Here is a 25,513-nt window from a genome sequence, read left to right on the forward strand (position 1 = left end):
CTGTACTGATGTAAAGAGGTCCCTCTGAAGATGGTCTCTGAAGACCGAAACATGTAAGGGCATGAATAATTTAAATAATAAAATCTGAACTGAACTATTTAACTTTTTCATAACATTAGTATGACAGACCAGAATGAAACAAATCAAATGTCTGTGTTTGTTTACGCATATCATTTTTTGAGAAAATTGACGCATTTTCACGAAATATATGGTATATGGCATTGGAAGCTCCACCAGTGTTGAAAATTTCAATTCCCTACAATGAATATTAACAATATAGATGACGCGCAAACTGGTGAAGTGATAGTCACATTTTTTTCCCTTGGCACTACAGCCCCAGTGGGCCTAGGCCTACCTCCATGAATTTCTCCGTTCACTTTCGGTTTTTCTAGATCTTGCACATTCGGTAGGACTCCTTGGCCGGGTGATCAGCTCGTCGCAAGGCCTCTACCTGTACACAAACACAGAAAAACGCACACACACAAACTAAACATCCATGCTCTGAGTGGGATTCGAACCCACGATCCCGGTTTCCAAGCGAGCGAAGACAGTGCATGCCTTAGACCGCTCAGCTACCGTGACCGGCGATAGTCACATTAGCTCCAATTAATTTAGAATTCTGAAATGATATTTGATAATAGATCCAAAGTAAGTTATGTAACTTTCATTGTGGTAACTATTTTGAAGACTGTAAAATAACAACATGTGTGGCCGTGCGTAAAATTTCTTTATCTTTCAGTTTCATGTGTTTACTAATGAAGCATTGGAAGGAGCTGGTGAAATCTGGTACAGAGATCATTAAGTAGTTTCCACATTATAAATAAAAAGCAGTCTCTAAGAAAACAGTTACAGGCATTGCTGTGATGCGAATTTTGAAGATTATATTGACACATTTACGCCGACGAAATGTGTATTAAGTAAAATGTTTTCTCCTATGCTCTTTTCATCAGAGTTGGAACCCGCCAACACTTATGTGCTCTTCCAAGATTCGTTCCCCTTTAGAAGCTCTGTCGCCTGTTTGCTCAATCTGCTAGATTCTTCTTGCCTTTCCTTTCTTCACTGATTCTCCTGTTTCTTGGACACCGTACCCCATATGCTCCTGACGTCACGGCTTCTCACATGTTTATTCCCAATTTTACTTATTGTCGCTTTGTTTCTGTGCTATATTCTTTTGTTCCAGTAGCTTAGGCCAGAGTGGACCTGAGAACATTCTCGGGTCTCCATGTACTTTTTTTATTTCATAAAGTGTGTCACTTAAACATTCAGATAATTTGGTTGCCTCAATTTCATCTTGTTTTATTTTTGTTTGTTGGGCTCAGTTTTCTGTTATTCGCGTTATTGAACTCAAATTTCTGTAAAACTCATTACTTTCCTAATAATTATATTTTGAGTTTCCATCTTAGGGACTAATGAGTTATTTATTGTATTTTTGGCCTTATCACTTTGTTTAATATGTTAATGAACGAAACTGGAGAAGACATAAAGGGAAAAAGGGATATAATTATAGGTTTCATCACAAGTTAAAATTAAGTTACAAAGAAAAAAGTATAATTAGAATTTCAAGACTAAAAACTTGTGAAATAAGGAAGTTTTTGGAATACAGACTACATTAGCATAGATTAGACTTCTCTGGAAGGGACAGAAAATCAAGTAATATTCATTCAAGAATTTCTGCTTTAGAAGTAATTAATACATCCATACAAAAATCTAAATACGAAATTCGTATTTGAAAAAAACTGCATAATTGGTAGCTTCATAACTTGTACTCTTCCCCAAGCATAATTAGAATGATCAAGTCAAGGAAGATCAGCTGGGCAGGGTATGTAGCACGAATGGGGAGAAAGGAATGCGTATAGGATATTGGTCGTAAAGCTAGAAGGAAAATGACTGGGAAAACCAAAACGTAGTTGGGTGGACAATATTAAAATTGATCTTAGAGAGATAAGGTGGGATGGTATAGATTGGATTGAACTGGCTCAGGATTGGGACCGGTGGATGGCTCTTGTGGACACGGTAATAAACCTTCAGGTTCCATAAAATCCTGGGAAGTTCTTGAATAGTTGCACAATTGGCAGCTTCTCAAGAAGGGCTCAGCTCCATGAGTGATGACTCATACTTGAAATACCACTTTGGAGATACCCAACACATAAAATTTATTCTATATAAACTGGGACTGCACTAAAGCCTTAATTGTTAGTTTAACAATGGAAAATTTTCTTGAAACTTAGTGATATGTGTATAATACGTATGTAAGTCAATAAGTAAGATACAAATGGATATAGAACAAACAAATAAGAGTACTGATTTGAAAAATGCCTTTTTTTCTCAACATAATCTCCCTGTACATTGAGGCACTTGTCTCATCGTTTCAGAAGCCCCTGAAAACCAGGAGCATAACATTCTTTGGGCTGCTCTCGGAACCAGGCGAGTTCACACGGCATGGCCTACCTCACAATGCATGACGGGTTGCATGCTTCCGTTGAATGGCCTTACGAAGTTTCCTGAGGATGTTACAGTAGGAGTCGGCATTTACGGTTTGTCCTTGAGGCTGGAATGCGGTGAGCAGTATGCCTTCGTGATCCCAGAAGACTGTGAGCATCACTTTCCTGAAGGATGGTGTCACCTTAAACTTTTTTTTTTTTGGCAGGCGACGCAGGATGTTTCCACTGCATTGACACACGCTTTGTCTGGGGCTGGTAATGGTCAATCCAAGACTCATCACCTGTGACAATTCGGGCTAGCATATCGTGTCCTTCATCATGGTAGCGATTGAGATGGTGTAATACCAGACCCATTCTTTGCATTTTTGTTATGGGGTCAGCATGCGAGGCACCCATCGCGCACAGACTTTGTGAAAACCTAACCTGTCATGCATTATGAGGTAGGCCACGCTGTGTGAACAACCAATAGCAGCAGCTATAGTGTCTATAGTTACCATTCTGTAGGGAAGTCACCGCCTGGTTCCGACAGCAGCCCAAAGAATTTTATGCTGCTGGTTTTCAGGGGCTTGTGAAACGATGGGACAAGTGCCTCAATGTACAGGGAGATTATGTTGATAAATAAAAGCATTTTTCAAATCAGTACTCTTATTTAAGTTCTATATCCTTTTGTAACTTACTTATTGACTTACCCTCGTATTTTCAGACATTAGACATATATTATAAGGAACTCCTTCTCAAGGAGCTGGTAGTTGCTCAGTTACTTAAGAAACTCCCCGCTTTTTATGGAACAAGAAGATTTCTTACCGTGTACACAACAGCCCCGCGACTTATTCCTATAATGTGTCAGATGAATTGTCTATACCCTCCAACATAAACATATAAGGTTGTTTTTAATAGTATCCTTCAGTCTACCTCTGTATTTTCTTTATTAATGGATAAACGCTGGTTGTAATGGAGAGGTAAATAAGAGGAGAGCCATGAGAACCTGCGGGGAACCTGTCTAGACCCACTGTTAGACATGCATATGAAGTGTAGGTTCTTCTTGCACTCTTTTACGTTGCCCCTGACAGCAGAAACAATGTATAATTCACAGCAACAGCTGTCAACTTCACGCTCTGAGTCCCGACGTCTCGTATAACTGACATGTTTTGCCTTTGATCGTCTATGTTCATTTAATGAAAGAATGGAACAGTCAGCAAGCGTGTACTTGTATGTAATAAATGTTAGGAAGATTACCATCAAGACGCTTTACCTTGTCTGTCTGTCCGTTTTAGTTGCATCATGGGAACGACAGTACGCGCTATTGCGCAGGAGTTTGTTGGCCCGGCGTCGGAAGGCTCTTTGCAATGTGGGGCCGCAGGCCGGCGCAGAGAAGACTCCTCTTCCCCTCCCCCTGCTAGTCCCGCTTCATGGTCGACCGTACCGGTCCTGCCCTAATCCGGCCACAAACCCCGGACCTCCTCTTGGAGCTTCACTTGTGCCATACGTAACCTAACCGCTTCTTCCTTTTCGTGTTTCGCGCTGTCTCGTCGCAAGTGTTTATAAGTGTTACAAGTGCTTATTTTCTGTGTATGTGTCTTCATACCGTGGGTAAACACTTTTGTACGGATCGCACCACAACAGAAAATACTCTCGTGACAAATAAAGTGTTTTCTATTCAGTTAAGGACCGATATGTTTTGAAATTTGGAAGACGTAAAGGAACAAATATATTCCCGTGGTTCGGAAATTCGTACGTATTCGAGTTTGACTATTAATTCTCTTTTACAAACTAGCACGTGAGCAGTGATAAATTGAGTCCTAATTAAAAATAAAAAAACGTTCCGTATATACCATACACAAATACGTGCTTTCGAAATATACGGGTTAAATCATTACAGAGAATAAATATCCTAAGTGATTAATTACAGTATAATTTTTTTCTGTTACTTAGAAAGATATAGGTTATGTCAGAATAAACAGACATCTGTTAGTGTAGTGTAAACTTCAGTTTAAAAGGACGAAAATCCAATAACAGTTAAATGTGATTTAGAGTTTCAGGTTTCAGTAGTAATTAAATGTAGAGTGCGTCTCATAGTCGTATTTTGTTTCCCCTGAACTTTTGTAAGCTGCGACCGTGAGCTAGTGGCAGTGTTCGAGCTGGCTGTATAAAAATCAATTCATATTACCAAAGATGCAATAAGAATCACGAAAGCCTTCCGAAGTCGTGTCGTGTAGTGTCGTGTGGCCTTGTTTATTTGCTTTCACCGCACACCCCCCCGACAAACACAACTTTCAACACATACTCAATAAAAGCTCTTCAAAAATCGCCCCAGGTTTCATAGAAGAACTGCACGTTCAAGAACAATCCAACGTAAAATGTAAATATGACAGGTGTTGTAGTTTGTAATTAAAAGTTTCATAACAGACACAATTAAAGACTAAAGCATAGTTGTGTAGTATCTTCACATTGTTTTAAATAGTAGGACTAAACTAGTGCACTCAGTTTTGTTTCGAGAAGAAGGTTATGCAGTATTAATGAGAATACGGCACAAACTGTAACGTAGAGTTGTTTGTTTCCATTTGAGTTCAATGTCCTGTACTTTCTGCTAGTCTGATTACCCAACTGGTAAACTCAATATTTATTACGTCTGTATTAATTGTGAGCCAGAAGACTTTGCACACATATTTCTAGACGTAATTAATGCAACTATATAAAATTTACAACAATGACAGTGATATATTTTTTTTATTACAAGTGGGATGGGACTAAGTCCCATCCCATACTGCGGCCACTTCTGGCCTGTTGTACCAGCCCCAGATGATAGGTGAGGGTGATTGTGGAGTAATTGGTGGAATGAAGATTGGCAGGGGAAACCGAAGTACTCGGAGAAAACCTACCCCAGCGTCACTTTGTCCACCACAAATCCCACTTGACCAGACCCGGGATCGAACCAGGGCCGCCTCGGTGGGAAGCCAGTGACTAACCGCTTGAGCTGTGGCGCGGCCCATGATATAACTTAGTTTATATATATATATATATATATATCTTATGGAAAGGAGTGTGGAAAGGGTATTTGATCTTAGTTTTAAGTGTTATTGATCGTTACAAAAATGTATTTATATATGTATAATTTTGGACAGTCTCTTATTTATCTTAAATAATTCGCGTATCTAAATCTCTAGTCCACTTATAATTATATCTTGTGTGATTGATGTTACTTTTCAGAGATTCCTGTTGTAGCTATTTATAAGCAATTACATGAATAATTCATATTTTAAATACCTACCACGGACAAGTGCATTTCTACGTATTTGTTGCGTCTTCATGAAGTACGGAAGTAATCATAATGATAATTATGATTATAAGGGACTATATATTTAAGTATTTCATCGTCTCATGAATACATATTGTCTCCTGCATTCAGTATTTGTGCGAACATTTATAGTTTCTGATATTTTGTAACTCGTAAAATATCTCACTTTATTGCGATACATATTCCAGGTTATGAGTGCAGGTTTAAATACCATGCAAGTTCGTTAACATGAAATGTAGATATACATACACGTACATTAAATTTGGCTTTTGTATGTGGTTCATATTTATGGTTATAACCTGGGAATAACAGGCACTATTTAATAAACCTTGCATCATAAGTGCCAAGTTATTGTAGCCAATGATAAATAACACCCTTATTAAACAAAACACCGTATCATATTTTGATAGCAACAATTAGAAATTTACATGCCATCATCATCTGGCTCTCATATGATTATATTTTTACATTTCCTTTATGAAACAGGAGTGGCATCGCTTCATGTTTTCACAATCCAATAAAAATATCCAATAATGGAAATATTTCAAATGCGGGTCTCTAACATCACTTCTAAATAAGCATTTTACCTGAAGACGTCAGTTGGCGCTAGAGAGACTATTGTTGCTAAATCCACCTTTCGGCAGAATAAGGACAACATGTAACCAGAACACTGTTACGATAATATTATGTAGAAAGGTAATTTGTTACTCGGTTATTTAAAATCGTTTCAGGAACGTTAGTCGTCTCAGATTTCTTCCATTATGTTTTATTGCTAGTGGGGTGGGACTAAGTTCCTTGTACTGCGGCCACTTCTGGCCTATTGTACCAGCCCCAGATGATAGGTGAGGGTGATTGTGGAGCAATTGGTGGAATGAAGATTGGCAGGGGAAACTGAAGTACTCGGAGAAAACCTGTCCCAGCGCCACTTTGTCCACCACAAATCCCACTTGACCAGACCTGGGATCGAACCCGGGCCGCCGCTGTGTGAAGCCAGCGACTAACCGCTTGAGATATGGCGCGGCCCTTCCATTATTAAGACGTATTAAGGTATGAGTTGAAGATAACAGAGGGTTGTATTAGACATCTTAACGTCTTGATCAGCGAAAATTATGTAATAACTCGTTTTAAGTGTATGTTGCGAGTCTACAGACTGATCAGATAATAAAAGATGCTTCAGTGAATCAGTAGTTACGCTGGCAAGTTCTGATGTCAGGTTTATGGTAAGAACGAACTGTAACTGCAAAATTAAATAAGTGTTCTCGTTGCAGAAACAGTATGCGAAAAACAATAATGTTGAACAGTTCTTTATATCCTATTATTTCATATTTCAGATGGCAGTTATTTTGATGGGACGTATAAATACCGGATTTTATAATTCTTTTGAATAATTTGTTATACATATTAGAGAATTTGGAAGCCAAGAAGCTAAGGCAAGTTTATATGTCTCTAAGTATGACCAGCAAAATACAGGCACAATTCTGCTATTGCAACAACAAAACATTTTTGCAAATGGATATAATCTAATATAATGAAGTCAGTTGAATCCAATCTACACTCTCATACAATATAAAATATTCTTTATAGTAATGTAATGGTGTCTAGGACTAAGATGTCTCACTAAATCCCCTCCCGTCAGATATTTCGAATGGGTTATTCAGTGAATTTCTTACAGCTTTGGGTGTTACATATTTGTTCATCTCGTGCTCCTTGCTCTGCCCATCCTCATTATTTTTGGTGGCTATAAAATCTGATCAGGCTTGAGGCAAGTCTCGTTAAGAACAAAATAAAAATTACTGTGGGTATTTATTTGGGGCCGGTCACGGTAGCCGAGCGGTCTAAGGCATGCACTGTCTTCGCTCGCTTGGAAGCCGGGACCGTGTGTTCGAATCCCACTCGGGGCATGGATATTTGTGTGCGTTTTTCTGTGTTTGTCTACAGGTAGAAGCCTTGCGACGAGCTAATCTCTCGCCCAAGCAGTCCTACCGAATGTGTAAGATCTAGTAAACCGAAGTGAAAGGGAGAGTTTCATGGAGGTAGGCCTAGGCCCAAATTGGGGCTATAGCGCCACAGAAAAAAAAATATTTGGGGACCGGAATAGAGTGGTCAGTATAGCGATTTGCTAAGGGCTGGATGATCCAGGGTCGGAGTTCGAGTCCCGGTTGGGTCAAGAGTTTTCTCTTCTCCACTACGTCCCGACCGGCTCTGGGGCCCACCCAGCCAATGAATGCCGGGGGTTCTTTCTCCCGTGGTAAGGCGCGGGGGCGTGAAGCTGACCATTCACCTCCAACGAGTGCCGAGGTCAAGAAAACATGGGTGTATACATCCACTCCCCGATAAGCCGTTATGGCATAGTGCTTAATTAGTTAAGCACAAGGACAACGTTACCTTTTTCTTCCTTTGGCGCTATAGTCCCAATTTGGGCCTTGGCTTACCTCCATGAAACTCTCCGTTTCACTTCAGTTTACTAGATCTTAGGCATTCGGTAGGACTCCTTGGGCGTGTGATTAGCTCGTTGCAAGGCCTCTGCCTGTACAGAAACACAGAAAAATGCGCGCACGCACACAGACACACACACAAACATCAAATAGCCATGCCCTGAGTGGGATCCGAACCCCACGATCCCGGCTTCCGAGCGACCGAAGTCAGTGCATGCCTTAAGGGGGCCGCACACCAACTGCGTCAAGACATGAGATAAAATACGCAGTCTTGCTTCATTCGTGATTCGTCAGCATGAACCTGACGTCAGCATCATGACGCAGACCGGTGTGCAGCGGTTTTCATAATCTCATTCGTTTCGGCTGTGCTTCTTTTTTGCGTCATGTCTCAGACATCGTGTCTTGGTTCTTACATGACTTGACGCATGTCGGTGTGCGGCCTACCTCTGCCCGCTCGACTACTGTGATGGGCAACTTCAATTTACCATTATTTATTTAACGATGGTGTCAATAACTGAAACATAGCATAGAGTGCTCAGTTAATAGCGAACAATTAATTGTAAAGGACATTGAATGCAGAGATTGTGGCCTAGTTTCAAGGTATTCCTGCATTTACCGGTAGAGAATGGGGACAACCTTGAAAATCTTCAATCAAGAGAGTCGGTGTCCCGCCGGGAATCGAGCCGGGAACTTCCCACCACCAATGAGAAGTTTTACCGTCTGAGCAATCGAGCTCAATATTAGGAATCCTGAAGAGATGCATTTGAATCTTTCTGCCTGGAGTTTATAAGCCTCTGTTTGAGTTTGCATTCTACACACGTCACGACCTCCTCGCTAACACTAATGCAGTGCTTCTTGGCGCACTTTTCAGTTATGGATCGCCGGGAAGGCGTGGCAGAGAGTTATCAGCGATAAAGAGTGCAGTCGAGGTTTCTACGCCCTTTCTTTCCAATAATTCTGTTTGCACCCACTTTACCTTATTTAGGAGTTTCTTCTTCCGAGGGGTCGGATTTGGAGTCGCGGTAGGGCAAAGAATTTTCTCTTCTTCACGTCATCCAGGCCGGCTGTGGGTCCCACTCAGCCTCCTATCCAATGGGTACCGGGGACCCTTTCTCTGTGGATAAAGCCGCTGGTACATGCACCTGACCACTCACATAACAGCTAATGCCGAGGCCAAGAAAACGTGGATATATAAATCCACTCATCCATATATCTTCTTATTGTAGTGCTCAGCTAGACACAAGGATATCTTCTTTTTTTACATTTAGTAGTTTCTGCTTCTGGACAACGATTTAGAGAAATTTTTGTGTTTTTCGCACGTCCGCTGTTCTGCCTGTTTATTCACGCTCTTTCCACCCTCTGTTTAATTACGGAGATGAATATTCTAGATAGCAGTTTAATGTCTCTTCTGCCCTGAAGAAGCAAATGGCAGGTTTCTCTGACCCCTTGGTTACCATCCATCAAAGTACAAGGTTTCATAACTTGAAAGACCAAATGTAATGATCGGATATATTACAGACACACGGACATGTAGGCCATCGAGTATATAAATGCAATGTTAATAATATTTAGTAACAAGTATAAAAAGAGTTTTCGGGAAGAACAAAAGGTCCCAACTTCTTTTAAGTTATTTTAATATAAATGGTCATGTTATCGAGAAATATAACAACATTTTAGCTCTTACAGATTTCCGGTACTAAATTTATTGGAATAAATTTACCACCGTGTATGTTAAGTGATGAATTATAAAATGGATTTCATGCCCATAACGTAGATAATACTACAGTAATGTATTTAAAAGTCTAGTTCCACATAGTCATAATGGTTGATTTTTTATCTACAGAAAATTGAATGATAGATATGGAATTCGCGCGGCTGCCATCTTCTTGTTTTACGTCTTAAAAGAAACAGAAGAAGTTCGTTGTTTTTTTAAGCTTTACTGAAATCTCCCAGTTTGCGTCATCATCATAAGGTAGATAGTTATGTCATTATCAGAATGTTTCTTAAGTCTATTTCCAGAATAGAAATAGAAACAGAACCGAAATAGAGGTCTCCACGAACAAGCAGGAATTTCCTTCTACAAGGTCGCCCAATTATGATAACTACCATCAAAGATATTTAACACAGACAATGTAGCAAAATATCTGAAAACCATATATCGAGGCTCCCACTCCCAAAATTCGCACAGTGTCATTCTTGTCGAATTTGTGATAGAATATAAAGGATAGAATGAAGGGGTGGTCTGTAGGGTGGATGATATTAATACCAAGCTTTGCCATTATCTGTTAAATCGTTCAAAAATTTTAAGGGGGCCTATGAAATGACGGGCACACACAGACCGGCATGATGCGTCATAAACCTGTCTTTCCTTCTAAATCAAAGGAAATGTTATTTCATTTCTTAGGCTCTCAGATCTGATCTTCATTTCTTAGGCTCTCAGATCTGATCTTCATTTCTTAGGCTCTCAGATCTGATCTAATTCAGAACTAACTCCCGTAATATGAACCGTATGAACATCGTACGGAATTTACTTCAGTGATCGGACTATCATAAGGCCTCTGTATCTACTCACAATAATACCAGGAGAAAAGCTGAAATATAGACTTGGCCCGAATGGGAATAGATCTCAGTACTCGACCGCTTGAAGATACTAAGCGCCTCGGATTGCGCGGCCTATGTGATCGGCATGAAAGAACATTCATTCTTCCATTCATTCATTCATCTATCCATCAATCCCATTCATTCACTCATCAGTGGCTCTAGAGCCCTTTCTTGGGCCCTGGTCTTTTCTTCAGTTTCGTATTCCTTTTTACACAGATGATAGGTCTCCTTGGACGAGTGATCAGCCCGTCTCAAGGCCGCTACCACACACAGGTAATCACAAACAGAATAAACGCACACACAGACATCCATGCTTTGAATGGGATCCGAACCCACGATCTCGGCATACGAGCGAGCGAAGACAGTTCATGCCCTAGACCGCGCGGCCACTGTAATCGGTATGAAAGGAGATTAACAACTTTAATTCAAAGCAACTCTGCAATTTAAAAAGTGACAAATTGAACAAAGAGTCCATTTATTCACGAGACCGAACAATGTTTGCAAGTTTCTTCGCATTCATGAATATTAAACATTGTTCCTACAAGCTTAGAGGTCGTTCCTCGGAATCCAAGCTGCACATTAATTTGCAGTTGCTAGTCAAGGAAATAAAAATAACAATGAAAATGAGATGAAACGGCGGAGAAAATTAGGACGAAAATTGTCTGACCTCATAGAAATGTATGATGTTATGAATTTGTGTGTCTCATATTTGCTGTGCTTACAGTACGCGATATTTTTAACGACATTAATGAGGTGAACACCGTAAGAGAATATTATTTTTGTTCATACTCACGTATTATCATCCATGTTGTTTAACTCATTTCGCTAAAATCTTGTGGGCGTCATCCACACTGGATGTTGCCCAGGCGAATTATATGTTCCATATTGAAGGATTCCTTAAAAAAAAGGTAAAGTTGTCCCTGTGCTTAACTAATTAAGCACTACGCCATGAAGGCATATGGGGGAATCGATATATAGATCCACATTTTTTGACATCGTCAGTTTTTGGAGATGAATGTTCAACTTCACACCCCGGCCGCTTTACCCCTGAGGAAGAGCCCCCGGTACCCATTTGTTAGGAGTTTTGGTGGGTTCTAAAGCCGGTCTGGACGACGTGAGGAAAAGAAAGTTCTTAACCCCTCCGGCACTCGAGCTCAGACCCCATCCCGTATCTAGTCGCTATGTCGACTAGGCTCCATTGGAGGTTTCCTTAAATTAATAAAAATCTAAAATAATTGAAGTCATAAATATATTGCACCAGTCATTATCTCATCCGTGGAGACTTAAGATTATAAGATTACAACATATCGAATTGACCAGTTGTCTGAGAGAATATTACCGTTTATGTATGTACTCGTTAGTAATTAGTGCAAAAGTGAACGGCGTCTGAAAAGCTTATGTCGTTATGCTACTGGTATAGCCACATATTTAATCGTGCCATCAGAGGTTTCATTAGAAGGTTTTCTGCATCTTATGGCAATCACCAGCCTAGTCGACTCAGTCCATGCATTGTCAAGAAGATACACAAGAATTCTACCCCAAAATAAACGATTTTCACTACGAACATTCTAGTCGGTCACATTTGTTTCTATTAAGCTCGACTCGATTCGGTTTATGCTTCTGACGATGAAATATAGCACTCAGAATTACTGGGCTTTGGACTTCGTCCATCTTCCGGTGTTAAAAAAATATATATATTTCAGAAACTGACTGTATCCGCACTCACGTGAGGTTTGGGAGGCATCTACACTGCTGGATCTGTTACAGAGACCTAACCTCAAGGGCAGTGACTGAGGTTAGCTCTTCTAACAGACCCAGCAGTGTAGATGTCTCCCAAACCTCACATGGATAATGAAATAGGTTGTTTTTCCGAATCTCTGTTCTTCTTCTTGTGCTTTTTAGAATGTCAGAGACGGACAACGTCCAAAAACCCAGTAATTCTGTGTCGAATCGTTTTGTTTGGCCACAGGCTTAAACAGCTCTTCCATTTGTATTTGTGACGTATCTGAGCGAAACATTGTGTGACTCTATAGAAACAGATCCATCTAAATGAACGATTCTCTAAGAAGAGCTGCAGAGTCTTATAAAAAAGGAATCGTATTTTTTTTAAGTTCCGTTTATAGTCAAGTGAATTTTTCATCTTGCTGTGCTTCCGTTTTCAAGTTCGGTCAGCTACATCCGGTAATTTACTTAAAGTTCATATATAACTACATGTGATTTCTCAGAAACGGTTCATCGTACACAAACTGTGCACCTACGAAAAGACATAGATAACATTATTTTCTTATATTTGATAATTTTCTTTATTATATATATTTAACAAATAAGTTCTGGGACAAACTAATGAACTACTTTCCTTTCACTACAATTTGAGTATTAGATACAAGGCATTTAAGTAATAATAAGAATATCACCTCAACAATTTCAGGCACTGCAATGTTGGTATCATTTTTTGGAAGAATCTATAACATATGCCGTTGATATGGTTTCGGGTGGCATGTCATAAGTACCAAGTTTCATGGAGTTCGGTGCAGGCATTCTAAAGTTGTTGAGGGGGGATACGTACGCAGACACAGACAAAGTGTTGTTGCCTATACGCCTACTTCTACTTTTTCAAAATAAGAAATGTAGTCTAATAGAATTAGAAATACATTTATGGCTGTGTCCAATTTACCATCTCTATTGCTGATATGATCTGGCTCAGGAAGGGGACCAGTGGAGGGCTCTTGTGAACACGGTAATGAACCTTCGGGTTCCATAAAATATTGGGAAGTTTTCTAGTAGCTACAAAATTGGCGACTCCTCAGAAGGGTTCAACTCCATGAAGTTAGTTATTGATAATAAGATTTGTCAGGAATATAATTTATACATGTATGTAGTATATTTTCAACACCTCATTGACTCATTTCGAGAAGGGGCGTGTGTTTGCGATGAATTAACACGAAGGTCATTGAGAGGTGTAGAAATACACAAAAAACTTTTTTTTAGATGTCTGTACTTAAAGCTGGGACAGGTTTTCTGTAAGTTAATGGAAGTTTGTTTCTTGTGCGTTCTGTATAGGTCAGATATGGATAGGATATACCTTCAATTTACCCACAGAAAGAGATTACACGATTGCATTATTATTAATTTATAAACGTTGCTAGGTTCTGCAAGAATTACAAGGCAGGCATAAATGATACCTTTCCCAGAATTTCTGGTTGTATACAAAGTAAATGGAACCACGGCGTTCACGCGACATCCAGATTAGCTGTCAGCCTCTGAGCCATTATTGATGACCAAGTTTAGACAGGCATTCGTAATTTGACACAGGAGTATGTCGTGTGATATGAAATGTGTGTTCAGCAATTGTGGTCACAGCTTCAAATTTTGATTCGTATATCTGATAAATTTCACAAAGTCTTATTTTTATTCTTTTCTGTGATGAACTTTGTTGCGCCCATTCAGTCTTCCTGCTTAACAGTATCCTTCCACCCCATTTTTTCTCGTCCAAATTTGTTTTTACATTTTGATATGCAGTCTCTCGATTTTTGTCAATTGTTTGCCACTCCGTATTCGACCAGTGTGTTCATTCTGTTCCTCTGTTATTAAACCATTTGTTTTGAGGTCAAATTTTACAACCTCCTCGTAGAATTTTTTAACTTTATCCCTTAACGATTTCTGCATGATTTTTCGTAATATTTTCATCTCTTTAATTTTATTGATTCGCTTGTTTTTGTGTTCCGCTACGGGCCATATTGATGATGTACATATCCTTGTTTTTGTGTTCCTTTCCTCAGGGTCTTTTTATTTCATATTGAGCTATTCAAATATCCGGATATCCTGCTGGCATTGTCTCCTTGAATTTTAATTTATTCGACTGATCCATTGCTACTTGAATTTATACTCCTAAATATATAAATTTCATTGCCTACTCAGTTTTCTTCCTTCTAATTCCAGTTTGTATCTTGTAGGCCCTTTTGGATGCTGTTAGCAATTTTATTTACAAAAATGATTATGCTTTATTTTGATGTAGTTAGCTTAAACATATACAACATTATCAGCAAATCACCTTAGTCTATGTTAGAAGTACTGTTTCACCTTTGTAACTTACTACTTTCTCTTCTTTATTTCACATTTTAGTACTGCGTTTTACTTGTCATACATTTCGCTGATGATTTACATAAGAAGGTTCAAGCTGACTGGCCTTATGGAGCCCTCCATGTCGTATGTTCTCGTTATAAGTTGATAACGAGGACCAAGAAATGACCACTGATAGTGAATCCACTTGTAGTGATGACAAAATTTCATAAGAATTTATGTAATTAAGCTTAAATTGGGATCGTGACGGGGGAAAAGACAGACATCTATCTATGACTCTATAGTTCCTGGGCACCTTGTCCGCTTTTTCAGTTTCTTAATCTATACACATTCAGTAGGACTCCTTTGACGGGGGATCAGCCCTTCGTAAGGTCGATACCTACACATAGGACAACACAAACACAGAATAAACCTAAACACAGACATCCATGCCTCGAGTGGAATTCGAACCCACGATCCCAGTGTTCGAGCGGGCGAAGAGCTTTCATGCCTTTGACCGCGCGGCCACTGTCATCAGTAAATATCAGCCTACCAATGGAAAACATATGTTAAATATTCTATATACGTAAGAACTACAAAAAAAGTAAATATTAAATATGTTTATGACACTGAAATTGAGACTCACATCTATGGAGAAACATACGTAAAAGGAAAAGGCATATAACTCATCTTGATAAAATTTAATCCAACATAATTTTTCCCTACCTTCAAACGTAAAGGAGTTTGGCTAGCTTCAGTTGATGATGGGTGGTTTCTAGTTTAGATTTAGTCCGAAAATGAAGCTAAGGCAGAAAAACCAAGTAGATTATCCACTTCTATCTCATCTTTCTCCTTAACGGGTGTCATAGACACCACAGGGTCCTTGGTGGAGGTCATTAGGATCCTTTACCGCAACTTCTATGTCCTTTGCTGGCTTTTTAGAGAAGGAATCAAGGGCTCTTTCCTCCCTCCAATGTTGCATGTAAAGTAGAAGCGTGTCCTTTCTTCTCATTCAAACTTTGCTGCTCTGTCATAAAAATTATCATTTTCCTTAATAGAATCAACGATTGTGTTAGTTATCTAAAAAATTACTCGTAGGTCATTAAATGCTGATCCCCTCTCTTTGTTAATTTCTCCTTTGTCACCATCTTCATGATCATCAAGTTTAGTTTCTTCCAACGTCAGTAGATCTAGTTCTGCTGGTTCCTCCTCATTTAATTACTGAGTGTGAGAATCATGTAAATCTACATCATCATCTTTCACTTAAGTAAAACCAGCGGTTTTAGCAAGATCCGCAAACAAAATCATTGAAGTTTGGGACTACTTGTTTGAGTTTCCTTCAGTTTCTTTTCCTTGGATTGCAGATACACGACTAATGAAGACTCGTACAGCTCGGACCGCCTGTATTTGTCTAGATGTTCTGCTTTCAGTTTTAATTAGTATTTCGTTTTCAGCGTAAATTTATTTCATAATCTTGATGACGTTTCTTCTCACATTTTTCTTCTCCTGTATGTTTAATACATCTTCCAGCATTACTCTATCGAAAGGGTTTTCCTTCTCGACGAAACGTAAAACTTCTGTGTGTCGATACCTCCTCATCTCTCCGACATCCTTCTGAACTGATCTGCAAGCTTGGAAATCCCTACTGGTAGCTAAGCTCTTGCCACTAGAACTCTCAAGATCATTAAGATTCTCAAGTCCCACCACTGCAGGTAGGTACAGGTACCGTGGGCCGCGCCATAGCTCAAGCGGTTAGTCGCTGGCTTCCCCCCGCGGCGGCCCGTGTTCGATCTCCCTGGTCAAGTGGGATTTGTGGTGGACAAAGTGGCACTGGGGCGGGTTTTCTCCGAGTACTTCGGTTTCCTTTGCAAATCTTCATTCCACCAAATTCTCCGTCATCATAATCACCCGGGGCAGGCTACAATCAGTGGCCGCCGTGCCCAGTGGACCCAGTTGGGCTCCACCCCCGACTAAGCGAATTACAAAATTACAGGCACCGTTGCTGGAACTCTATAACTAACTCATTCGATCGGAGTCTTCTTTGTCAAGTCAGTAATCTCTCGGCTTCTTAAAAATATTGCGCTTTTATGGAACCGAAATATTACTGTTCACGAGGTAGGTAGTGTTGTCCTTGTAGTTAACTAATTAAGCACTATGTCATGAAGGCGTATGTGAGAGTGAATCTATAGATCCACATTTTCTTGACCTCGGCACTATTTAGAGGTGACTCATAAGAGTCAGAATAAATAGTGGTCTAGAATCATATTCGGAAAATTTTCATCTAAGCAGGGACATCGGCTATTGTGAGTGCTGTTTCTTGTGGATTTCCTCAGCCCGCTCACCTAAATGTTGCGGTAGTATCTCCATTAAGTCATGACGCTCTGTTTCCAAACTCTTTCCAAGCATCCTGCCATTTGAAGTTGTATAGTAACGATATTGAAGGAGTTGTTAGTGTTTATTTAAAGAAGCTGCTACTATAGTGAACTATACCGACCGAGCGACCGCAGCTTGTCGGCGAAGTTAGTGCCAACTTTAGCGGATAGAGGGTATCGCGTGGTCATCGCAACGAATCCCCACGGCCGTTAATTTCGGTTTTCTAGATCAGAGCTGCTATTTCATTGAAATAGCTCCTTAATTATTCTCACGAGGCTGAGTGGGCCCGGTTTCAGACCCACTACTTCTCAGAAAATCTGGTAGCGCCCAGAATGGAACCCGGGTCCTCTGAATCTGTAGCCATGAACTCTGACCACTAGGCCACAGAGGCGGTCGGTATGGTTCGCTTGAAGACTCAAGCCATGGAGTTTAGTTTAGTTACTATAAGGAATTAATTAAAATACATCGTCATTAAGCAACTCAGGCGAAAATTTTCACAAGAGCCTGCCTCTGATCCCATCTTAAGTAAGATGAATCCAGTCTAGACTCCCATACCTTACCACTTTGAGATCCGGGCTAATGCTGTTCTGCCTGACATTTATCGCCTGTAAATAACCTCTTCCCTTTTCAGGAATTCTAACTAGATCTCTGCGTGCATTGCTCATTTCTTCCATGCGTTATGGTACATGCCCCCACCTATCTCATCGTCCTAGTTATGATCACTCTAAGAATATTTTATAAGGATCTTCACTGTGCAGTTTTCTTCATTCGCTCAGTAGTTTCACCTTCTAAGAACCAAACGCTCTTCAGAAACACTCACTCTCTACTCTACTCGTAAAGCAAGGAAACAAACTTTACACAAAAATCGTTCTAGCAGAAATTACGCACGAACTCCCAACATTTCATCATCATCATCGGCCTTTAGGCTGCTGAATGATGACGTAAATAAATAAAGTAAAAGTAAAGCTATTCCTGTACAGGCCGTGAAGGCCCATAAGGTTGTGAGACGTTGAGGCTCCCACATTTTCTAGACATTCAGCTCACAGATGGCGGTGAGGTTGTCAGCCTTAAGCGCCGGCTGCCCTTTACCCCTAGGAATATATTGAAGAGAATTTAATTTGTATTATTATCATTTATAGACTTATTTTCTTATGGTTACTTTAAGGACTCGGCATTACGTTGAAGATCATACATGTGAAATTGGATGAGTCCATGATTAGGTCTTTGCGTAATAAAGTAAAGAGTGTTTTGGAAATTTATTATGATTGATCCAAAATAAAGCCTCGATGTTTTCTTAAAATCACCGAGGATATCTAACAAGATCATAGTGGATACCCAGTCCGATATTCGAAACGGATACTCTTCAGAATTAAAAAAAAAAGAAAACGTATGTGATCACACTGCATAACCTGTTCCCTAATTACTTGCTCAGACATCTTAGCTACATATTTAAAGGTAATCTCATAAATGAAAGTGGATAAGTGGGTAAAGGCGTGATGACTTTACCGACCAAAGAATGTCTCCGACTTCAATTTATATGATAATCAGGCCTCAATATAAATATATAATTGTGTGCATGAAGGTAAATTCAAATCCTCGCTTGTATTTCCTTTACCTTGCCACTATCACGCAATATAAGTACACTCCATAATGGTTAGACTGCTAAACGTTTGTTCAGTTTGCGTCTGCGGTATTTTTGTACAATAGCTATGTGTTATAATAGGATTAGTGCTAATATGCGAATTTAGAATTTTCGTTACCTTCACCGACACACCTGGTCTACGAGGTGAAAGTCCTCACTTGTCAATTATCCTACTGCATCAATAACAAGTTAGTAAATTACATAATCCATGAAATATGGATAGTCTAAAGAGAGATGTCATACGGAATAAATTGCTCTGTGCGAATAATCCTGGTACATTAGTCATGTGAGAAAAAAGTAATTTAATCGCAAAGCATTATTACGCCCAACTAACTCCATGGTACCAGGTGTCCCATCAGAAGTTGACAATTAATTATTTCGTAAAATATCCCTTGTCATTACGGTAACCAGAGATTTAAAAAGAACGGAGAACATTAAGTGTAATAAATATAATAATTTGTATTTGGATCTCTTTCTAAGATCTGCACAATTTACCTTGTAATACTCGTGTATGGCGGGCATGGTTGTGACGTTCCGCCTAATCAGCATTAGAATCAAGTAAAAATTGTAATTCATTGATATGCAGATTTTTATCCCTGATAAGGAACACCAATGCCCATTAGACAGCAGGACTGGTGTTAATATGATAACAAATTCAGTTCAGTGTCACTTTTTTTCTCTATTTATCGCTATCAATGTCAAGACTATACAAGTAGATTCTAAACGGTTCTGACGATGGTGGATGACACACAGAATTACTGGGTTTTTGGACTTACTCCATTGTCCGGATTCTAGGTAATAGAGGACACGACGTTTCGGAAACTGGATCTGTTTCCTTCTTCAGGTGAGAAAGGAAGACACCTACTCAGTTGGGCCTCTTAGAAAGAGCTAATCTCAATCACTGGATCCATTGTTAATTTGAGCAGTAACTTATGACGTATGCACTTGCAACAGCGCTGTCACATGACAGTAAAATCAGACTGTGAGGTTCTATGCAGCTCCTTCATCATAATATTCAGTAAAATTCAAGAATATATAACCATAAAATATCAATACTCTATTATTTTTTATAACGCAGTTTCAACAGTACCACAGCTGTATACTGTATAAACACGTATGCAGCATCACTATGGTCTTAGGAAAATTCTCCTGAAGCTGACAGTGATACTCTTGTTCACTAATTAGTATATCCATTTAAGCTATTAACATGTTGTTAGTTCGTTATGAATTATGCATTTTACGAGACCTGAAACGAGGTGACTTGTCTATTGTGATTGCGAATTATTGATAAGTAAGTTACACATAGTTGGTTGGTATTAAATTATGTAGTGTGACAGGTATTATGGAGATAATGCTGTTTGAATTATAAATCGGAAGGGATTAGGTAAAAGATATTTACAACCTCTAACTAATGGTGTGTCCTACTTCTGGGGCCGAAAGTGGAAAGTTTATCTTCAATTTCTCTTTAAGGATAATATGTAGGATTAAAATAAAATATCACAATTTATTTTAATGAAAATTTAAAAGGCATATACTGGCCCTTCTGGCTTTCAGGGAAGAATAATGAATGCATTTAAGGAGGTAACGTATTCCGAACTAGTCCCTGGGTGTCATGCATTTGGTGCGCCATATGTCAGGTTAACATGATGACAGCTATTAAGTATTGTATTATAATACACAATAAAAAGGCAACATTTTATAATTGTCGTTTAATATTTGGGAGCCAGTATGATGACTTTAATCGGTCGCATAATGACTAACTTGGATTCCAGAATATCCTTCTCCGTAAAAATTCATACGTAGGAATTATTAAAAACGACATATCCTTATAACATAATGGGTTAGAAGATCTGTACCATTCCTGTCTCTCTTTCTAATGCTTAAAGGTAAATTTGTCTCCGTACTTAATCAATTAAGAACCACGCTATGAAGATGTGTGAGGGACTGGAGGTCTAACGCCACCATTCTTGAACTCACAATAGAAAATGGTCAGTGGACGTCTCCACACCTCGGGAGTTTTACCCCGGGGAAAGACACCACGGTAGCCACTCCCTCGCTCATGGAGCTGAGACCGTCTTGAGAAGCCGCAAATTCTGCAGCTACTCAAGAACTTTCCAGAATTTTATGGAACCCGAAGGTTTATTACCGTGTTCACAAGAGCCCTCCCATTGTCCCTATCCTAAGCCAGATCAATCCAATCTATATCATCCCATCCAATCTCTCTAAGATCCATTTTAATATTGTCCAACCACCTACGCCTTCTCCTTTCCAGCGGTCTCTCTCCTTCTGGCTTTCCCACCAGTATCCTACATGCATTCCTCTTCTCCCCATTCGTGCTACATGCCCTTCCTATCTCCCCCTCCTTGACATGATCATTCTAATTATACTTGGAGAAGAGTACAAGTTATGAAGCTCCTCATTATGCAGTTCTCTCCAACCTCCTGTCACTTCATCTCTCTGGGCTAAATATTCCCCTCAGCACCCTGTTATCAAACACTCTCAGTCTATGTTCCTCCCTTAATGTCAGAGACAAAGTTTCACACCCATACAGAACTGCAGGCAAAATTATAGTTTTGTATATTGTATTTTTTATGTTTTTACACAGCAGACTAGACAAAAACTTCCGGACTGAATGGTAGCAAGCATTACCCGAGTTCAATCTCCTCTTAATTTCCTCTTGAATCAGGTTTTGATTTGTTATAGTAGTTCCCAAATATCTGAACTGCGCCACGTTTTCAAAACTTCCGTTGCCTGTTTCTATGTTGCCCTGCATTTTGGTTACGTGACAGCAACACATACCCCGGTAGCCATTAAACGTATCACCTTTCATCGTTTGATTCTTTTTTTCGTTTATGGTTGATAAGACGGTCATGAACAACACGTAGGAAATAACGGAAGGAGTAATGTCCTTAATCTCATTTAACAGAGTGTAATAAAACATTTGCGAACAGTCCCAGCTACTGTAGCCATTTTCTTAGAATTTTATCCAAGTACTTCATAGCAATAATCGAAAGCTTTCGCGCAGGCGCATTCTTGATTGCGAGAATGGGATGGGAGAAAGTCCTGCCGCACTGCTGCCTCAAATGAGCCAATTTGGTTAGCCGCTGGGAATGGAGCCTTAGTAGAATTGTAATTGTCAGAGAAAAGCAAAGAGTTCGGAGTAAGATCTGCCATAGCATCATTCTCTTACCACCTTAACGTGGGGCCGAACCAGGTCCTCTTTAATGAGAGACTAATAACTGATAGCATGAGCTGGGCCACGAGGAAGCGCATGAAGAGTTTTCACGGACAGTTACGTATTAAGCATTAAATTCGAATTTTGGAGCCAAGAATTTATATTCTCTTCACTAATTAATGACTTACTGCATTCCAAATTATTCTAACCCAGTCTGTAGCGGGACAAATCACTCTCCATTCGGCCACAAGAACCACGTCATGCTTTGTTTTCTTTGGCTTATTTTGTTATAATTATGTTCTTTCAATAAGTAATTCGTTTCTCCACAGTTCAGAAATAATAACATCATCTCTAAACCAACGCTGATCCATGAATTGAAACTGTGCCAGGAAATGTGCGGTTCGAATCCCGGCGAGATATTGACTATCTTGAATTAGTTTTTTTTTTTTTTTTTTTGCGATTTTTCGAGGTCTCTGCAGGCAAATGTCAAGATAACTGGAAATAAGCCACGACCACTTTTAATCGCATTCCTTTTTTTTATATTCCATTATTCCCACTATCAGGCCGTGTATAGTTTGAGCTACTGGAGGTGTCTTTAAGTAAACCACAATATATTTCCAGTTGACAGAGTTCTGTTGTTCTCAGAACCTTTTCGGAAGAAATTGGCCTGGGACATCTGTGGGGAAAAGGATAGAAGGAGCAGATGATGGTGATAATGATGATAAAGATGCTGGTAATTTGCGGGTTTTTTTATTGCTAGTGGGGTGGGACTAAGTCCCTTGTACTGCGGCCACTTCTGGCCTATTGGACCAGCCCCAGATGATAGGTGAGGGTGATTGTGGAGCAGGTGGTGTAATGAAGATTGGCAGGGGATACCGATGTACTCGGAGAAAACCTGCCCCACCGCCACCTTGTCCACCACAAATCCCACTTATCCAGACCCGGGATAGAACCCGGGCCGCCGCGGTGGAAGCCAACGACTAACCGCTTGAGCTATGGCGCGGCCCTAATCTTCAGTTTACTGAAACCTTTCACTGTTACATCATTCGCTGTAGATATCGCACCTCTACTGTCAGGGTTGCAAGCACATGTCCATCAGAAATTGAAAGCATCTGTGTGACACATTTTCTCACGGGGTGACAGTGGATACTACTGTATTTCGGAATGTAACACCGTACAGACTGATATTTAGCAAAATTTCTGAGGTACCTACTACCTCCATCTTCAGAGTACCGCGAATGAGGAAACAGGGTGCTTCCCCGAAATGTTTGTAACGATCTTTCAGAATACGGGGTTTCCCAAAAGACATTATCTTCATGAATTTCTTTTGCTTGTGCTTGTTTGGAGCAGCAACTGTCCACAGAAACATTTCTCTTGACTATAACAGTATAGTCAAATAACTCAAGCAATATTGGAAAAGTAAACAGTTTCTGTCGCTCTGCAGCCCAGTGCGGACCTTGAACTAGTTAACCGTGCGCATCCATTAATTTCTTTCAGCGATTTTTCCTTCCGCTTACTAATTCAAGGCATTCGTACGTCTCTTTCAGTTCAGTCTAATCATTTTCTCCCCGTCCTCCTTGTTCTATTGTTCTGTGGCCTGGAGACATTTAATTTTGTGCAGAAGTATATTTCATATATACTGAAGAGTAACTCACCCACTAGAACAAGGTGTTGAGGACAATCTTTGGAACGAATAGAGATGAAGAGACGAGAGTTTGGAGAAAACTGCATAACGAGGAGCTTTATAACTTGTACTCATCTCCAAGTATAATTAGAATGATCAAGTCAAGGAGGATGCGATGGGCTGGGCATGTAGCACGAATGGGGAGAAGAGGGATGCATGTATGGTATTGGTGGGAAAGCCAGAAGGAAATAGACCACTGGGAAGACAAAGTCGTAGGTGGGTGAACAATATTAGAATGGATCTTAGAGAAATAGGATGGGATGGTACGGATTGGATTGATCTGGCTCAGGATAGGGACCAGTGGCGGGATCTTGTGAACACGGTAATGGGTTCCGTAAGGAGCTGGAAAGTTTTTGAGTAACTGCACAGTTGGAAACTTCTCAAGAATGGCTCAGCTCCATGAGTGAGTGAATCGACTAACTTCAATCACTGCCGTCTCACTTCTGTAATTATCTGTGGCTTCTAATAGTATCGATATAATTTAACATTGTAAGTGATTCGTAATAAACAGTTGTTAGCAGTAGTTATCATAATTGGGGCTTTCATATTTTATTTTTTCCTTAGCACTACAGCCCCAGTGGGCCTAGGCCTACCTCCATGAATTTCTCCGCTCACTTCGGTTTTTCTAGATCTTAAGACATACGGTAGGGCTCCTTGGGCGGGTGATTAGCTCGTCGCAAGGCCTCTACCTGTACACAAACACAGAAAAACGCACACACACCAACTAAACATCCATGCCCTGAGTGGGATTCGAACCCACGATCCCGGCTTCCGAGCGAGCGAAGACATTTCATGCCTTAGACCGCTCGACTACCGTGACCGGCTGCTTTCATATTACCTTAATTAATTTTCGTCGTCTGAGATTTTACATAATAGATAGGTTTGTTTTTAAAGTTGCATCATGTGATTAGTCGCAGTTGTACAACGGGAAGAATGATAATATAAATATATTGGAATAAGGAAATTCTGCAGGAAAATATGGGAAAGAAATTGTTTCAGAGCCTTTTTAATGGATACAATATTAAGTACAAATTCAAAAGTCAATTGAGTAATTTTCTTATAATATTTCAGTGTTTGTATCTTTTTTAAATTACGGAACGTATTATGCTTTGTTTTCTAGTAATTTTACCTGGACAACTATAAAAAAGTAAAGTTGTCTTATGCTCAACTAGTTAAGCACTACGCCATGAAGGCTTATGGTAGAGTGGATGTATAGATCCACATTTTCTTGACCTCGGCACTAGTTGGAGGTTAGTGGTGAGCTTCACGCCCCGGCCGCTTTACCCCCGGGGAAACGTCCCCGAAGGAGAGCCCCCGATATCCATTGGATAGATGGTCAGATGGGCCCCAGAGCCGGTCTGGACGACGTGAAGAATAGAAAATTCTTGACTCTACCGGGACTAGAACTGCGATTCCTCGATCGTCAAACCCGTAGCCAGTCGCTATACCGACTACGCTGTCCTACCTAGAGAACTATCAGCTCTATTCACAGTACGGCCGTTCTTTCGCGACCAAGTTCGCCACTTTACGAAGATAAGTTACAGATTTGTCACTCTAAGGATGTGTAGTCGGAGGCTAAGAAGACTGTGGTGAGCTATGTTTGTCCATTCAGTACTTCTCTATTAAGGAATTTACAGACGTATGCAAGACATAGCGAATAAGATAGTTCGGACAATTTGGCAACCAAACTTCTCTCCTCTATATTCAAACCGGAAAGTAGCGTTTGACCTAGAAAGTTGTATCTTAAGGCAGAGAATTGTCGTTGCGCGGCCTCTTCCGATTACCGGAAACAAAACATTCCGAAGCTC

At 40.0% G+C, this 25,513-nt stretch overlaps 1 protein-coding gene across 1 annotated transcript in view; it reads left to right on the forward strand.

The window, feature by feature from the left end:
- Positions 1-3,897: 3,897 nt before the first annotated feature.
- Positions 3,898-25,513, forward strand: part of LOC111873906 (neo-calmodulin) — a 238,457-nt gene continuing 216,841 nt past the window's right edge. The window contains exon 1 of the mRNA XM_023868984.2: positions 3,898-4,800. The gene's annotated coding sequence lies outside the window, so the exon portion shown is untranslated. The remainder of the gene's footprint in view (positions 4,801-25,513) is intronic.

The sequence above is a fragment of the Cryptotermes secundus genome, unplaced genomic scaffold, assembly GCF_002891405.2.
Source record: "Cryptotermes secundus unplaced genomic scaffold, Csec_1.0 scaffold597, whole genome shotgun sequence".
NCBI lineage: Eukaryota > Metazoa > Arthropoda > Insecta > Blattodea > Kalotermitidae > Cryptotermes > Cryptotermes secundus.